Raw genomic sequence first — 18,362 nt, 5'->3', positions numbered from 1 at the left:
GAAACTCTCTGGGTATTCATTCATTCATTCATTCAATAGTATTTATTGAGCGCATACTATGTGCAGAGCACTGTACTAAGCGCTTGGGATGAACAAGTCGGCAACAGATAGAGACAGTCCCTGCCGTTTGACGGGCTTACAGTCTAATCGGGGGAGACGGACAGACAAGAACAATGGCAGTAAACAGCGTCAAGGGGAAGAACATCTCGTAAAAACAATGGCAACTAAATAGAATCAAGGCGATGTACAATTCATTAACAAAATAAATAGGGTAACGAAAATATATACAGTTGAGCGGACGGGTACAGTGCTGTGGGGATGGGAAGGGAGAGGTGGAGGAGCAGAGGGAAAAGGGGAAAATGAGGCTTTAGCTGCGGAGAGGTAAAGGGGGGATGGCAGAGGGAGTAGAGGGGGAAGAGGAGCTCAGTCTGGGAAGGCCTCTTGGAGGAGGTGATTTTTAAGTAAGGTTTTGAAGAGACCTTACTTAAGGTCTCTTTAAGGGGGTATGTCACTCCCCTTCTTAAAAACCTCCAGTGGTTGCCTATCGACCTCCGCAGAAAACAAAAACTTCTCACTCTAGGCTTCAAAGGTCCTCCATCACCTCGCCCCACCCTACCTCTCCTCCCTTCTCTCTACTGCCCACCCAACACGCTCCGCTTCTCTGCCTCCCACCTCCACACCGTCCCTCGGTCTCGCCTATCCCGCTGTCGACCCCTGGGTCACGTCCTCCCGCGGTCCCGGAATGCCCTCCCTCCTCACCTCCGCCAAACTAATTCTCTTCCCCTCTTCAAATCCCTACTTAAAGCTCACTCCTCCAAGAGGCCTTCCCAGACTGAGCTCCCCCCTTTTCCCTCTGCTCCCTCTACCCCCTCCTTCACCTCTCCGCAGCTAAATCCTCTTCTCCCCCCTTTCCCTCTGTTCCTCCCCCTCTCCCGTCCCATCCCCTCAGCACTGTATTCATCCGCTCAACTGTATATATCTTCATCACCCTATTTATTTTGTTTAATGAGATGTACATCACCCTGATTCTATTTATTTGCTATTGTTTTAATGAGATGTTCTTCCCCTTGACTCTATTTATTGCCATTGTTCTTGCCTGTCCGTCTCCCCCGATTAGACTGTAAGCCCGTCAAAGGGCAGGGACTGTCTCTATCTGTTGCCGATTTGTACATTCCAAGCGCTTAGTACAGTGCTCTGCACATAGTAAGCGCTCGACAAATACTACTGAATGAATGAACTAGGCCACAGTGCTTCTCTTACTGCACTGACTGCTTACTATGTATAGCACTCTACTAAGCACATGGGAGAAAACAACAGAGTCGGTAGACATTTTCCTTGCCCACATGGTGCTTAAAGCTTAGAGGCGGGAAACAGACATTAATATAAACAAATATAAAGGCTTAGTGGTGAAACACCTCATATTTAAGCTCTCAACCCCAGGCCATGACAATATTATTAGAGCTACCACAGCTCTAATATTCAGCTCTATCATAGTGAAATGTGATGGAATACGGTTGTAGTTTTAGACAGAGACTCTAGTCATTTACTTTTTCAAGCAAGAGGAAGTACTACAGCATTTTCAACCTGCACTTTTTCTTCCCAGCTCTTAGGTTTGATTACATTCCCCCTCCTGCCTAATTTAAAGTTATTTCCAGGTTGCAAGGAAGAAGGAATTGTTTTCCTGGCTCAAAACAAATTTCAAAGCAGTATAGTGTCACGCAGCTGAGAGCATCCATTCATTTATTCAATCCTATTTATGCTTATTGTGTGCAGAGCACTGTACTAAGCACTTGGGAGAGTAAAATACAACAATAAACATTCTCTGCCCACAAAAAGCTTACAATCTAGAGGACTTCCCATCAATGAGCCTGGCCCGCCCAGGGACCAACTCCAACTAACTTGCCCCTACAACAGGACTAAGCACTGTGACCTAGAGGATAGAGCACAGGCCTGGGAGTCATAGGGAACTGGGTTCTAATCCAGACTCCTCCATTTTTCTGCTGTGTGACTTTGTGTCACTTCACACTTTTGATCTCCATTTTACAGTTGAGGTAACTAAGGCATAGAAAAGTGATTTGCCCAAGGTCACCGAGCAATACTAGAACCCAGGTCCTTCTGACACCCAGGCTCATGCTCAATCCACTAGGCATTGCTGCTTTTCTAAGACTGTGAGCCCCATGTGGGACACAGACTGTGTCCAACCTGATTAGCTTATATCTATTCCAGTGCTTACTACAGTAACCGGCCCATAGTAAGCGCTTAACAATTACCATTTTAAATTCAGATGTGTTCAGAGAACAATCCAGGTGTCCTAGCACTTTAGAGACTAATAAAATGTTAATATAAACATGAGTAGGTGACCGAATACATCATATGCCACTCATGCATTTACTTTCCTGCTCTTAAAAGCTTTTAATGAGTACACACCACAGATGGAAAACATATCCGCAGGAAGACCACTTCCTGACAAACCAGTTGGATGAGGGCATTCATATATGAGGAAACATTTACCCTTATATTTCACCCATCTTTATCTGGAGCTGTTGATTCACCTTTGCAAACACACTATGTAAACATCAAATAATGAATTTCTGCACATAGATTGGAAATGATATTTTTCGCAAAAGCCACGTGGCACAAATTATCCTACTTCTTTGGAATATTTGAATGATTACCATTGCTGTTCAAAATGTTTAAAAGTGTCTTAGATATGACATATGCAACCTTGTTTTACTTTTCTTGATATTAAGTATATTTATTTTTTATGTCCTTCATCCTGGATAAAAATATCTATCTGAAATGTTAAAAATAAAATGGGTACATTTTTTCTTCAGAAACCATGCAATAATGCATTTGCTCTTTAGAGAAACAGATTTAGAGTAAACACACAGTAGTGGTACCCTAATATTTTTAATGGTATTTGTTAAGCACTCTACTACGCACTGGGGTACCTTCAAGATCAGGTTAGATACATTCCCTGTCCCACACGGGGCTCAGAGTCTTAATCCCCATTTTACAGATTTGGTAAGATTATACACAAAAAACCAACCAACCAACCCTGTTTTCTAATCCATTACTCATCACAAACACATTCCTTCTTTAATAAAAATATATGAAAAGTCTGAAGCCTAAAAATTGGGTAGGATTTTCCAGTTTGGGAGTGAATGGAATACATCGTCATCATAATACCAGTAATAATAATAGCATTTAAGCACTTACTATTTGTCAAGCCCTACTAAACACAAGAGTAAAGTCAAGATAATAAGGTTGGACATAACCACTGTCTCCGCTGGGGCTCACAGTTGAAGGGGAATGGAGAACAGGTATTGAATTCCCATTTTACAGATGAAGAAACTGAGGTACAGAGAAGTTAAGTACCTTGACCAAGGTAACAAAGCAAGTAAGTGGCAGAGCTGGGGTTAGAAGCTAGGTCATCTGGCTCCTAGGCTTAAGTTCTTTCCTCTAGGCCAGGCTGCTTCTTGGACAATATCCTAGCTGCAACCCAAAGAAACAAAACTGTGAACTTTCACAGCTTTCCATTCCTAACTCAGAATGAGAAGCAGCATGGCCTAGTAGACAGAGCACAGAATGGGGAGTCAGAAGGACCTGGGTTCCAATTCTGGCTCTGCCATTTATCTGCTGTGTGACCTAGGGCAAATCTGTGCCTTGGTTTCCTCATCTGTGAAATAGGGATTAAGACTGTAAACCATAAGTGGGACCTGGACTGTGTCCAACCTGATTAGCTTGTATCTACTCCAGTGTTTGGCACATTGTAAGTACTTAATTGTCATTATAACAAAGCAAAACAAAAAAACCTCAGCTGCTTTGAGTCAGCTCAAATGCATTTTCTTCTCCTTCTGTCTGAACTTTCCAATCTTATCAGCAAACTAAGGTTTGGTGAAAGTAGTCTTACAAAGCAGAATGTTGTTTTAGAGCACCCAAACTCTTTAATTTTCGCTTCATTTAAACTTAAATTTAGTACACTTTGGATTTAAACTGAACTGTGCCTCCAACCACCTGTGTCCCAACACATATTCAGCACAAAGAGATGATTAATTCTGCTATTGGCAAATTGGCATTCTCTTTCCCTGCAATCTCAAACCTGGGCAAATTTCTTGGTGAACCATGGTTCTTATATCCAGTTCATTTAGACAAAACATAATGACTGCTCCCCTTCATTTTTTTTTTCTTTACGGGGCTGTTAAAATCTGATCAATCATTTGCCAATCGGGGTAATGGAACCCAACTGCAAGGAGGAAGTAAAATGCACCTGCACTCATCACCTCACTCAGCAATTAGAAGGCGGCAATTGCAACATTTTAACGGATCGATAAGTAAGGAAACATTCCGTGGGGACGAAGGAGGAAGTTCTGGAAAGTATTGTTTCCACTTTTGCAGTTCCCAGGTGTCCTGTTTCTAGGCACTGAACTCTTACCTTCAGGCCATGAGTGCTCAGAAAGGGTCTTTCCACCCTACAGGCTACTGAGGGAGTGAGACCGATTTCTTATTTCATTCAATAGTATTTATTGAGCGCTTACTATGTGCAGAGCACTGTACTAAGCGCTTGGGATGAACAAGTCGGCAACAGATAGAGACAGTCCCTGCCGTTTGACGGGCTTACAGTCTAATTGGGGGAGACGGACAGACAAGAACAATGGCACTAAACAGCGTCAAGGGGAAGAACATCTCGTAAAAACAATGGCAACTAAATAGAATCAAGGCGATGTACAATTCATTAACAAAATAAATAGGGTAACGAGAATATATACAGTTGAGCGGACGGGTACAGTGCTGTGGGGATGGGAAGGGAGAGGTGGAGGAGCAGAGGGAAAAGGGGAAAATGAGGCTTTAGCTGCGGAGAGGTAAAGGGGGGATGGCAGAGGGAGTAGAGGGGGAGGAGGAGCTCAGTCTGGGAAGGCCTCTTGGAGGAGGTGATTTTTAAGTAAGGTTTTGAAGAGGGAAAGAGAATCAGTTTGGCGGAGGTGAGGAGGGAGGGCGTTCCAGGACCGCGGGAGGACGTGACCCAGGGGTCGACGGCGGGATAGGCGAGACCGAGGGACGGCGAGGAGGTGGGCGGCAGAGGAGCGGAGCGTGCGGGGTGGGCGGTAGAAAGAGAGAAGGGAGGAGAGGTAGGAAGGGGCAAGGTGATGGAGAGCCTTGAAGCCTAGAGTGAGGAGTTTTTGTTTGGAGCGGAGGTCGATAGGCAACCACTGGAGTTGTTTAAGAAGGGGAGTGACATGCCCAGATCGTTTCTGCAGGAAGATGAGCCGGGCAGCGGAGTGAAGAATAGACCGGAGCGGGGCGAGAGAGGAGGAAGGGAGGTCAGAGAGAAGGCTGACACAGTAGTCTAGCCGGGATATGACGAGAGCCCGTAATAGTAAGGTAGCCGTTTGGGTGGAGAGGAAAGGGCGGATCTTGGCGATATTGTAGAGGTGAAACCGGCAGGTCTTGGTAACGGATAGGATGTGTGGGGTGAACGAGAGGGACGAGTCAAGGATGACACCGAGACTGCGGGCCTGCGGGACGGGAAGGATGGTCGTGCCATCCACGGTGATGGAGAAGTCTGGGAGCGGACCGGGCTTGGGAGGGAAGATGAGGAGCTCAGTCTTGCTCATGTTGAGTTTTAGGTGGCGGGCAGACATCCAGGTGGAGACGTCCCGGAGGCAGGAGGAGATGCGAGCCTGAAGGGAGGGGGAGAGGACAGGGGCGGAGATGTAGATCTGCGTGTCATCTGCGTAGAGATGGTAGTCAAAGCCGTGAGAGCGAATGAGTTCACCGGGGGAGTGAGTGTAAATGGAGAACAGAAGAGGGCCAAGAACTGACCCTTGAGGAACTCCAACAGTTAAAGGATGGGAGGGGGAGGAGGCTCCAGCGTAGGAGACCGAGAATGATCGGCCAGAGAGGTAAGAGGAGAACCAGGGGAGGACAGAGTCCGTGAAGCCAAGGTGAGATAAGGTACGGAGGAGGAGGGGATGGTCGACAGTGTCAAAGGCAGCAGAGAGGTCAAGGAGGATCAGAATGGAGTAGGAGCCATTGGATTTGGCAAGAAGGAGGTCATGGGTGACCTTAGAGAGAGCAGTCTCGGTAGAGTGGAGGGGACGGAAGCCAGATTGGAGGGGGTCTAGGAGAGAATGGGAGTTAAGGAATTCTAGGCATCGATTGTAGACAACTCGTTCTAAGATTTTGGAAAGGAAGGGTAGTAGGGAGATAGGACGATAACTGGAGGGGGAAGTGGGGTCAAGAGCGGGTTTTTTTAGGATGGGGGAGACGTGGGCGTGTTTGAAGGCAGAGGGGAAGGAGCCCTTGGAGATTGAGTGGTTAAAAATAGAAGTTAAGGAAGGGAGGAGGGCAGGGGCGATGGTTTTAAGAAGGTGAGAGGGAATGGGGTCCGAGGCGCAGGTGGAGGGGGTGGCACTTGCGAGGAGGGAGGAGATCTCCTCTGAGGATACTGCAGGGAAGGATGGGAAAGTAGGGGAGGGGGTTGTTGGGGGGGAGGGGAGAGGCAGAGGGGTGACTTTGGGGAGCTCAGACCTGATCGTGTTGATTTTCGTGAGGAAATAGGTGGCCAGATCATTAGGGGTGAGAGATGGGGGAGGGGGAGGAACAGGGGGCCTAAGGAGAGAGTTAAAGGTCCGGAACAATCGGCGGGGGTGACGGGCATGGGTGTCGATGAGGGAGGAGAAGAAGCTTTGCCTGGCGGAGGAGAGGGCAGAGTTAAGGCAGGAAAGGATAAATTTGAAGTGTGTGAGGTCGGCTTGGTGCTTGGACTTTCGCCAGCGGCGCTCAGCAGCTCGAGCATAGGAGCGTAGGAGGCGGACGGAGGAGGTGATCCAGGGCTGTGGGTTAGTGGCGCGAGAGCGGCGGAGGGAAAGGGGGGCGAGAGAGTCGAGATGAGTAGTGAGGGTGGAGTTGAGAGCGGAGACCTGATCGTCGAGAGTGGGAAGAGAGGACAGGGCGGCAAGGTGAGGCGAGATGCTATTGGAAAGACGGATGGGATCGAGAGAGCGGAGGTCTCTGTGGGGCAGTAGCGAAGATTTGCAGGGGGAGGGAGTGTGAGAGATGAGGCAGGTGAGAAGGTTATGGTCCGAGAGAGGGATTTCAGAGTTGGTGAGTGAGGAGATAGTGCAGCGGTAGGAGATGACAAGATCGAGGGTGTGACCGAGTCGGTGAGTGGGCGCGGTATGGTGGAGGAGGAGGTCGGCAGAGTCGAGGAGGGATAGCAGGCGGGCGGCAGAGGAGTCGTCGGGTACATCCGTATGGATGTTGAAGTCTCCAAGGATCAGAGTGGGCAGAGAGAAGGAGAGAAGGAAGGTGAGAAAGGGGTCAAGGTGGTTGAAGAAGTCGGAGGTGGGACCGGGAGGGCGGTAGATGACGGCGACAAGTAACTGGAGTGGGTGGTAGAGGCGAATGATATGGGCTTCGAAGGAGGGGAAGGAGAGGGAGGGGGGAGGAGGGATAGTGCGGAAGCGGCATCGGGGCGAGAGGAGGAAGCCGACGCCTCCTCCCTTACCGGTGAGTCTGGGGGAGTGGGAGAAGGAGAGGCCTCCGCTGGAGAGAGCGGCGGCGGAGACCGTGTCTTCGGGAGAGAGCCACGTTTCCGAAAGGGCGAGGAGGAGGAGAGAGCGGGAGAGGAAAAGGTCATGGATGAAAGGTAGCTTGCCAGTAACAGAGCGGGGGTTCCAGAGGCCACACTTGAAAGTAGCTGTGGGTGCAAGGGGAGGAGGGGGGGAGGGGCGGGGGGAGGGGAGGGTTTGGATGGGAAGGAGGTGGCGGGGCCCTGGACGAGGAGAGGGGGATGAGGGGTGGCGGTGCGACAAGAGGACTGGGATGGGGCGTGGGTGGGGAAGAGAGAAGGGGGGAGGGGGTGAAGAGGGGGTTAGGTGGGGGGAAGAGTAGGGGGAGGGGGAAGAGGGGTAGCGCTGGTAAAGTGGGGTTCTAGGGCGGGAGAGAGGAGGGGGGGAGGAGACAGAGGAGAGAGCGGGAAAGAGCTGAGCGAGAGAGGGGAAGGGGAAGGGGAAGGGGAGGATAGGAAGGGGCGGGAGGGGGGAGGGGGGGAGGAGGGACATGGCGAGGCCAGAGAGGTGGGTGGCAGCACTGACAACAATAAACAGTAATAAACGAAATCGGTAATATAGCAACATGATACAATATGATACAGTACAGTGGTGCTAATATAGCAACATGATACAGTATGATACAATATCGTCGTGTTAATAAAAGGGGTGATGACCAGGGTCGGGGGTAGACTCGATTAAGGGGCGACCTGATCAAATTCAAAATCTGACGACAATAAACAATAAAAAGCGAGATCGCAAATATAGCAACATGCTACAGTAAGGCACACTACAATAGTGTTAATAAGCAGGCGATGACCAGGGTCGGGGGACGAGCCGACCCTACCCGATCAGACTCAAAGTCAAGCGGCCAGCGGCCGAGAGTGTCCCAGAGCTCATGACCAAATAACCCTGTGGCGGCGGGGGGGCCCCGAGGTTGTCCGGGGTGGGTGGCGGCCGTAGGCGGCGGCTAAGGCAAGGTAACATGGTGAGAACAAGGACGTCGTCGCCCGGGGCGGGGGCGGGAGGGATGAATCACCTCAAGTGAATATTAATAGGTTCTATCCCGTCTTCTGGAGGAATAATTATCACCCAGATTTAAGCAATTAAATTCTATCCAGATTTGGGCTGTGGTGGTATTTTTTGGTATTTAGACGCTTTGCTCCTCCCAAAATGCCAAATTTACTAGGGTTTTATAAGGATTGTACACATTGATATTGAGGGGTAACGATGACAGTAGTCCCAAAAAGGGAAGGTGCAGTCGGTGCTAAGCGCTTAATACAATACTCTGCACATAGTAAGTGCTCAATACACTAAGTGAATATAGAGAAGCAGCGTGGCTAGAGAAGCAGCATGGCTAGAGAAGCAGCGTGGCTCAGTGGAAAGAGCACGGGCTTTGGAGTCAGGGCTCATTAGTTCGAATCCCAGCTCTGCCACTTGTCAGCTGTGTGACTGTGGGCAAGTCACTTAACTTCTCTGTGCCTCAGTTCCCTCATCTGTAAAATGGGGATTAAGGCTGTGAGCCCCACGTGGGACAACCTGATTCCCCTATGTCTACCCCAGCGCTTAGAACAGTGCTCTGCACATAGTAAGTGCTTAACAAATACCAACATTAATTAATTAATTAATTAAGATGGGGGGAAAACGGCAACTCCAAATTTCCTCCACTTCCTTTTCCATCAACTTCTCCTAATAATGGGACTTAGAGCCAGTCCCCAGGAAAAAAATGGTAGGAGACTTGGGAGGAAGGACCATCACACCTGGCCTTTGCCCAGGCCCCTAGATAGTGCTTAAAGGTAAATATGGGGGGCAGCATGATCCAGTAGAAGAAGCACAGTGCTGAGACTAAGAGGATCTGGGTTCTAATCCTGATTCTGCCAGTAGCCTGCCATGTGACTTTGGGCAAGTCGCTTCACTCCTCATTGCCTCAGTCTTCTCAACTGTAAAATAGGGATTCCAAACCTGTTCTCCCTCCTACTTTGACCCTGAGCCCCTTGTGGGACTGGGACTGTGTCTGACCTGATTAACTTTTATCAGCACTTGGTAAGCTTGTAACTCATACCATGAATTCATAGTAATATGTAGAATGCACGTCTCAATTTATCAATTGCTGATAAAGCAACCAGTTGGAAAAAGAAGGTATTGCAAGATTTTTAAAAGAAACATTGGAAAGAGGAAAATGTAAATGCAACTTGTGAGCTTTTGTTTGGGATAAAAAAAAGAATCGACATGGAAAATGATTGTCAGGGAACAAAGGGAGTGGTTCACTTAGCTCTACAGAACACAACTCTCAGGTTTCTCAAGTACTAAAGAGCAAACTTACTCCAGTTTTACTATTGTGTAAACGCTGGAGTGCCCAACCACTGCAGTGAGCAAGAGTCACATACGTGGCTTCCAGTTAACTGACATTTATTGATAAAGACCTCCTTTCCTCTTCTCCCTCACCCTTCTGCATTGCCCTGACTTGATCTCTTCATTTATCTCCCACAACCTGACCCTGCCACCAGACCCACAGCACTTAGGTACACATCTGTAATTACTTTATAGTAATGTCTGTCTTCCTCTCTAGACTGTAAGCTCACTGTGGGCAGGGAATGTATCTGTTTACTGTTCTTTTGTACTCTCCCAAGCACTTAGTACACTGCTCTGCACCCTGTAAGTGTTCAATAAATACAACTGAATGAAGTGAGAGTGTGCTACTGACATGGTTTAATGTTTAAAAGATAAATGACTTTGATCGCTTGCCAGTCGAGATTTGAAAAATAGAAACGGGGGATTTTTGAGATCACTTAAAAATACACAAACCACAGATGATTAAAGGCAAAGGGCTACTAAATTAAGATTTTGTCCCAAATAATTTTGACAAATTATCTCATGGTTAATAATCATGGTATTTCTCTGAGAGTGATAATAATTATGGTACGTGTTAATCGCTTACTATGTGTCAAGTACTGTTCTAAGCGCAGGGGTAGCTTCAGGTTTATCAGGTTGGACAAGTCCCTGTCCCATATGAGGCTCACACTCAGTCTCCATTGTAAAGATGAAGGAACTAAGGCCCAGAGAAGGTAAGGGACTTGCCCAAGGTCACAGAGCAGACACTGGTGGAGCTGGGATTAGAAACCAGGTCCTTCTGACTCAGGCCCGTGCTCTATCACTGAGCCATGCTGCTTCTCAAACACTATGCTAAGCACTTGGGTAAATGGACCATGATCAGGCTGGATACAATCACTGTCCCACACGGGGCTCGCAGTCAAAGTAGGAGGGAGAACGGGGATTGAATCCCCACTTTACAGATGAGGTGAACTGACGCAGAGAAAAGTAAAGTGACTTGCCCCAGGTAACACAGAAGGCAAGTAGCAGAGCTGGCATTAGAACCCAGGTCCTCTGACTCCCAGGCCCAAACTCTTGCCTCCCCCAAGAACCCAAATCAGGTGTGATCCATTACCACAATATGAAAACATTTTAAGATACGCTTCAATGAGAGGATTTATATAAGTAGCTGAACTGCAACATTAAAACAATATTTGAAAGTCTTGTAAAATCAGGCAGAGAATTACTTGTCAGAATTCCAAATACATTAATCACAGGCTGGTACAAAAGGAATCTCCCGAGCTCATCCTGATTCAAGTGCAAAGCATTTTGGAAAAGTAAAAGTACCATAAAATTCAGGGGCCTTCAGTATATTTTCAACCACACAGGTGAACATCAGCACTGATGTCTTCATAGGGCACAATCAGCCAGTCAATGGTGTTTATTATGCCCTTAAGGTGTGCAGAGCACCGTACTAAGTGCTTGGGAGAGAACAACGTAACAAAGTTAGTAGAGATGTCCCCTGCCCACAATGATGAGAATTGTTCATTATGAGTTCTCCAGCTCATTTTTCTCCAAGACCCCTAGGACTTCAGGATTAGGGTGGCCAGGTTGACACTTAAAAAAACAACAACTCCTAAATGCACCTGTCATTGCCCACGCCACACTTCTTTGTCCGAAGCTGACCATGAATTGTTGGCATCATATGGCCACTTTACCTGGCCAGAATCGGCTCAAAGCCAAACTGTTTCTCTGAAGGACCCTTACACTTCCTGCCCAAATAAATGTTCGAGCCATTGCACTGTCCTTGCAGGTCCATCTGAATCGCGAAACAGTGTAGCCTAGTGGAAAGATCACTGGCTTGGGAGCCGGAGGACCTGGGCTCTAATTCCAGCTCCAACACTTGTCTGTCTCCTGTGTGACCGTGGGCAAGTCATTTACCTTCTCTGTGCCTCATTGATCTCTTTTGTGACAATGGACATTAAGAATGTGAACCCCTGTGGGCTCAACCTGTCTTGTAACTACCCCAACACTTAGTACAGTGCCTGGCACACAATAAACACCTAAATATAAGAATATTAACGCAAACACCGTGTCCATGCAACGGAACCAGGTGGCAAAGCTACGATGGAGGGAGAGTGAGTTTGAAAATAAGTCTGCCAGGTACTAAAACACCTGATACCTGCTTGGTCCTGGACAATGAATGGTTTTTACTGAATACTTATTGGATGCATAGCACTGTGGTAAATGCTTGGTAGAGTATAACAGTTATATAGACAAGAAATTTAGACTTGTAAACTCATTAAGAGCAAGGGAATATGTCTGTTTATTGTTCTGCTGGACTCTCCCAAACAGTACAGTGCTCTGCACACAGTATGTGCTCAATAAATATGATCGAATAACTAGCTGAAAACCAAAATGTCCACTCCAAAGCTGGATGAACAGCCCTTCTTTCTAAGATCCCAAATCTACTGTATTTCAGTAACGGGATACACAGGGAGGGCAAGTTAGGAGGAATCATCATTCTGCTCGTAATTAATCAAAAAGGATCATGTTTCAGGAGGTTTTTTTCCTAATGAACACAAAACTAGAATCTGGCCAACTGGGAGCAAGGGATTGGGTTCTGGCTTCTGAATGCTCCTAGCCAGGAGTGAGATGACTGGGGACACCAGGATATAAATTAGTTTAGAGGGAACTGTGAAGCAGCTGAAGTGAGGTAGTCTTGGATGACAGCTCTAAAAATTAGGATGATTCATTTGCTCACAGGTCAATCAGAAATCACTGGAAACTTTAAGACTTGGGAGAGCTTGGTCAAATACAAGCATGGAGAAGCAGCGTGGCTCAGTGGAAAGAGCATGGGCTTGGGAGTCAGAGGTCATGAGTTTGAATGCTGGCTCTACCACTTGTCAGCTGTGTGACTGTGGGCAAGTCACTTAACTTCTCTGTGCCTCAGTTACCTCATCTGTAAAATGGGGATTAACTGTGAGCCTCACGTGGGACAACCTGATTACCCTCTATCTACCCCAGTGCTTAGAACAGTGCTCGGCACATAGTAAGCGCTTAACAAATACCAACATTATTATGGAGAAGAAAACGTGAGGAATAACAGTGAAGGTAAAACGGGGAGGAGGGGCAGTATGGGAAGCAGGATCAGTAAAAAGTTGCAGTATAGTAGGTTGATATGATCAGGAATTAGAGAGATCAACTATTTCATTTTATCCTCAAACAATCAATGGTATTTTTTGAGCACTTACTGTGTGCGAAGCACTGTAATTAGTGCTTGGGAGAGTATAGTACAACAGAGTTGAAAGACAAGTTCCCTGACCACAATGAGCTTGCAGTCTAGAGGATTATTACTGCTATTATTATTATGGTATTTGATAAGCATTTACTATAGTCCAAGCACTGTTCTAAACACTGTCATAAATACAAGATAATCTGGTTGGACACAGTCCCTGTCCCACATGGGGTTCACTGTCTAAATATGAGGGAGAACAGGTATTGAATCCACATTCTACACATGAGGAAATCGAGGCACAGAGAAGCCAAGCAACCCACCGAAGGTCACAGAGCAGGCATCCTGTGACAAACTGTAAACTCATTATCTGTTGTACTGTACTTTCCCAAGCACTTAGTACAGTGCTCTGCACATATTAAGTGCTCAATAAATATCACTGATTGTTTGATAGGGAGGGATGATCAAAGTTATAAAGGCAGATCTCCCGGACTAGGAAAAGGCAGCAAAATTAGTAATAAATTGAAGGTAAAGAGCTCTTGAGGGAAGGGATTGTGTCTTCCCAACTCTACTGTAGTACACTATCCCAACCACTTAGCACAGTGATTTTCACACAATGAGCGCTCAGTATATACCACTGGTTGACTGAATGGCAGCTGAGATGCAAAGATCATTCGGAGGATTTTTGCTTGTGATTGGAGAAGATAAGTTATAAATGCTTTAGAGAAAAAGGCAATGGCATGGAAGGGGTCAGTTTAGGGTGGTTTATTTGACCACTTTGAACAACTGAAGGAAATTTAACTCCCGATTCAAGAGTAGAGAAGAATCAAAAGTCAAAACAGAAAACCACTCAGCCTGCAAAACGTGAACAGATAAAGAACTTTGAAAGGAATGTTTTGCAAGGGCAGAAGGGAACCAGACAAAACAATCTTTTAGAGGTTAAATTCCAAAAGTTGTTTTGGGTAGTGTTCCAGAAACTGTTTCTTAACCTAGTTCTCCAACTGTCATTCAACAAAAGGAGCAAGTATATAAGCAAAATCGATTGTTCCTTCCTTCAATTATTTACCAAAACACAACAGGAGTTTGCAAACAATGTGAGACGATCCATTAGCTACAGCAAAACAAATTTGTAAGCACCTGCTGAGGCACCTGGAGAAGAGCAGAGAGCTGCAATTCTGGGCTGGGTTTCTCTTCTAAACTTCACTTGCAAAGTGAAGCACTGAGAAAACATTAAAAAAAATATAAATAAAACCAACCATAAAGGTCATCCTTCGAATCAATCATTGGAGTGGGCAGGGAATGTGTCTGCTTAGAACAGTGCTGGGCACATAGTAAGTGCTTAACAAATACCATCATCATTATTATATTGTACTCTCCCAAGCACTTATAACAGTACCCTACCCACAGTAAGTGCTCAATATGATTGACATTTACAGAGTGTGACCTTAGTACAGAGCACCGTACTAATTACTTAAACACAGTTAGTGGCAAAGGACAGGCAAAAAATTGCATATACTGAGCACTTACTGTGTGCAGAGCACTGTACGAAGCGCTTGGGAGAGACTTACCTCCCTAGACTGTAAGCTTGTGTGCAGGGAATGTGTATATGGTCGTATTGTAGTCTCCCAAGTGCTTAGTACAGTGCTCCGCACACAGTAAGCGCTCAATACAAATGAATACAAAATAATTTAACTGACATGCCCTGTCCACGACGACGAGGCCAAACGAACTGGTGAAATGGATTGTCTCTATCTGTTGCCGAACTGTACATTCCAAGCGCTTGGTACATAATAAGTGCTCAATAAATACTACTGAATGAATGAATCCACTGTCTAATCCAGAATATTTCTTAATAGATATTAATTGGTGACAAGAATTAAACCAAGATTATTCTACTGAATAAAAACATTAACACTAATTTAGTAATAACTTGCACTACATTCTAAGTGCAGCTGCACCTTCTACACAGTATTATCACTAAATGATTGCTAATTAGGTAGATATTACCAACCATTTTCACACATTATCTTAGACTGAAAGTCTCATATGTGAGTAAACTTGATCAACTGTTAATAATAATAATAATATTTATGGTACTTGTTAAGCACTTCTATGTGCCAAGCACTATCTGAGCCCTGGGGTAAAAAGAAATTAATCAGGGTGGACACAGTCCCTGTCCCACATGGGATTCGCAGTCTTCCAGCATGTCACTTGAATAATTTTAGACACCATCCAAGTGCAATTCAGTTTTCTGCACACAGGAGGATGCTCAATAAGTACATCTAAGGAATCAAGCAATCCACTGCATTAAGCACTATACTGAGTGCTTAAGGAGGATGCTTTCTAAGTAAGTGGAAAGAAAAAAAGCATCATTTTTCTTATCTTGTACTGAGTTACTGCAATACTGCATCTGTGCTCTACATTAAAATGACCTACTGCAAATAGAGCAGAGTAATGTCCGGAACAGAAAGAAGACCCATAAAGGTATTCTATTCTGCAATAACAGCCAGAACTCCCTGTCAACCACCTTCTAATTTGGAAAAGTGAAGGGAATACAATGAGCTTTGACTGATTCCTCAGGTGTTACTTATTGAGCATCCTCAATAAGGAAGGTGAGGGTAGATATGCAATAATCAGGTTGGACGTGGTTCCTGTCCCACCTGGAGCTCATGGTCTTCATCACCTTTTTACAGATGAGGCAACTGAGGACCTGAGAAGTTAGGTGACTTGCCCAAGGTCACACAGCAGGCACATGGAGCAGGGATTAGAACCAAGGTCCATGCTCTTTCCACTATTCATTCATTCAACTGTATTCACTGAGCACTCACTGTGTGCAGAGCAATGTACTAAATGCTTGGAGAGTGTATAACAATCAACAGACACACTCCCTGCCCACAACAAGCATAGGCCAAGCTGTTTCTCATGAATATTTTTTATTGTTGAATTTTAACTTCTTGTTTGGAGCATAGTCTCATTGTTCTGTGTGTCAGTGTTCCCCCTCCTCCCCAGACTTTGATCGTGAGCCACTTGGGGGCTGGAAGCATCGCCTTAACTATAGCGCAAAAGTGTGTCTCTGGACAACACTCATCCCCATGGACACATGCTAACACCAGCGGCGCCATCTTCACAAGACCACCACTCTCCATTGAGCTTAGTGCAATGCTTTGTGCACTAAATGTTTTTCAAACGTTGACATTTGAATTAACAATAGTTAGGCACTAGGGGAGTGGGAGAGTGACAGACTTAATCAAAAAGCTGAGAGAGGAGGGAAGAATCACACCGCAACCAATAACCAGCAGCAATTATCCACCTTTGTATAAACCTCCATTACCTTCCCCAAAGGACTTCCCTAGTATTAAACACAGGCAAGACTCTAATGTCTCTCTTCTAAGGTCTGTGTATGTGTCCAATAATACACCCAGGTCTCCTGTAATGAAGGGGTTGCTTACTTGTGGATCCCCCACATTTTAGAAAAAACTCACGTAGTACTCAGAGTTCAATGCGACACATATGCACACAACCGTCTTACAATACTGTGTGTGCTATATCCCAAAAGGCTCTCATCGAACCAAAGCACCTGGTGAGAAGATAGAAAATGACAGGTCAGGTGTTCTAGAGTGCACACATGAAATAGTTTGGAACATGTACAATCTAAAACACTTGACCAGCCACCCTTCCAAGCTTTTTCAAACTAGAGTTATGCCAAGTTTGGCTTCACCGAATGCTTCAAAATGTTACCTATAGCATGGATTAGGGTAATACTAATCCTCATACTATTAGGGCTTTTCCTCCAATATCCAATCACCACCCCTCAAACTGGGAACCAGAGGAGCTAGCCACTTGGAGACTTTCTCTCCCCTTAGGCTAACTACCGTTTACAGGCAAAAGGAGAGAGCTCGGATCTAATTGTAGCTTCAGGCCCTGGAAACTTTGCAATGATAAGATCAAGTTCCCTGAAGCATGAATGAGCCACTTGAAACAGGACGGGAGCAACTTAATTTCAGTTTTCTTCACTAATCAGGGACCTCAGCCTCCACTGATTGATGTCATTTTAGTTTCAGCCCACCTATGGAAAAGAAGAAAAGACACAAGCTAAATAACTGGCTACAAAGATGGAAGGGACAGGGAAACACTAGAGTTTAAAGTATAAACAGAAGGAGGAGAAGTGGAAATAACTTCTTCCAACCCAGTGTAACATCTTGGCCCGCCATGCTACGCATCACCAGACACATACAGGTGGTATTCTTCAAGTGTCCTTTTGAGGAGATAACCTGTGAAACCTGCATGCAAATGCGATGCAGTCTTTTTTTTTTCCTTGTTACCTCTGGAACATTTATGCTACGGAAAAGGACACAGGACTAGGGAAAATGGTAGATACTAAACCTTAGCATTTTGGGATCTTGGGTCACATGAGTAACGAGCCAAGAGCAATCACCACTGTTTTAATCGAGCTCTTAATTAAAAGGGATACAAGGGTGCCAAATAGCACAAATTCTGTCAACTAATCTGACAAATGATTAATGTCACGTGATTTCATGAAAGATAGCAGTTGAACCTCCAGCCTGGCCTATTTCTGGAGAAAATCCACTCAGTACCCCCTGAACATTTTGTATATACTGGCAACCTGGAGCGGCCAAAAAGAAAGGAGGTGGGAGAGCAAGGGGCTGGGATGGCCTGGGGTTGTCTGGCTTCATTCTCCCTTCTTTTCCTCCTTTTCATTTTAAGTTCCTCCGGACCAATTTCCTTCGTCCAATCCCAGAAAGCAGCGTGGCCTAGTGGAAACGGTATGGGTCTGGGAGTCAGAGGACCTGGGTTCTCATCCTGCCTCGGCCACGGGTCTGCTGTATGATCTTGGGCAAGTCACTTCACTTCTCTGTGCCTCAGCTACCTCACCTGCAAAACGGGGACTCTGTGAGCCCTACGTGGAACGGGGACCGCGTCCGACCGGACGATCCCGCGTCTGTGCCGGGGCCCAGGCTAGTGGCTGGTACCTAGTAAGCACTTCAGTGTCATTAAAAAAAAAAAAAAATCCTATACTCCTTTTCTATTTTAGCCTTCTTAATTTGGGTAAATTAGGGTAGGCAATCTGTACAGCCTAACCCAAAAGTTACCGTGATGCTAGGAGATTAGAGGGGGGTCAATTTTCCATATTGTCCCTAACCTGTAGCCTCTCTACTGACACACCTTCGCATTCTTCTTCGGGCTCCCGTAGGCTTGGAGTCGGCGCTGTTTCCGGGAGAACTCCACATGAAGAACTCCATGCA

At 46.0% G+C, this 18,362-nt stretch overlaps 1 protein-coding gene and 1 non-coding gene across 2 annotated transcripts in view; both read right to left on the bottom strand.

Annotated features, from left to right (window-relative positions):
* The window catches only part of GMDS (GDP-mannose 4,6-dehydratase), a 566,781-nt gene that overhangs the window by 546,970 nt on the left and 1,449 nt on the right, over positions 1-18,362 (bottom strand). The window lies entirely within an intron of this gene.
* Positions 16,702-16,760, bottom strand: MIR7436 (microRNA mir-7436). Its single transcript, NR_127428.1, has one exon. It is a non-coding gene; the product is annotated as a microRNA mir-7436 (primary transcript).

This window comes from Ornithorhynchus anatinus, chromosome X3 (assembly GCF_004115215.2).
Source record: "Ornithorhynchus anatinus isolate Pmale09 chromosome X3, mOrnAna1.pri.v4, whole genome shotgun sequence".
NCBI lineage: Eukaryota > Metazoa > Chordata > Mammalia > Monotremata > Ornithorhynchidae > Ornithorhynchus > Ornithorhynchus anatinus.
This window is presented reverse-complemented; position numbering and strand designations above follow the sequence as displayed.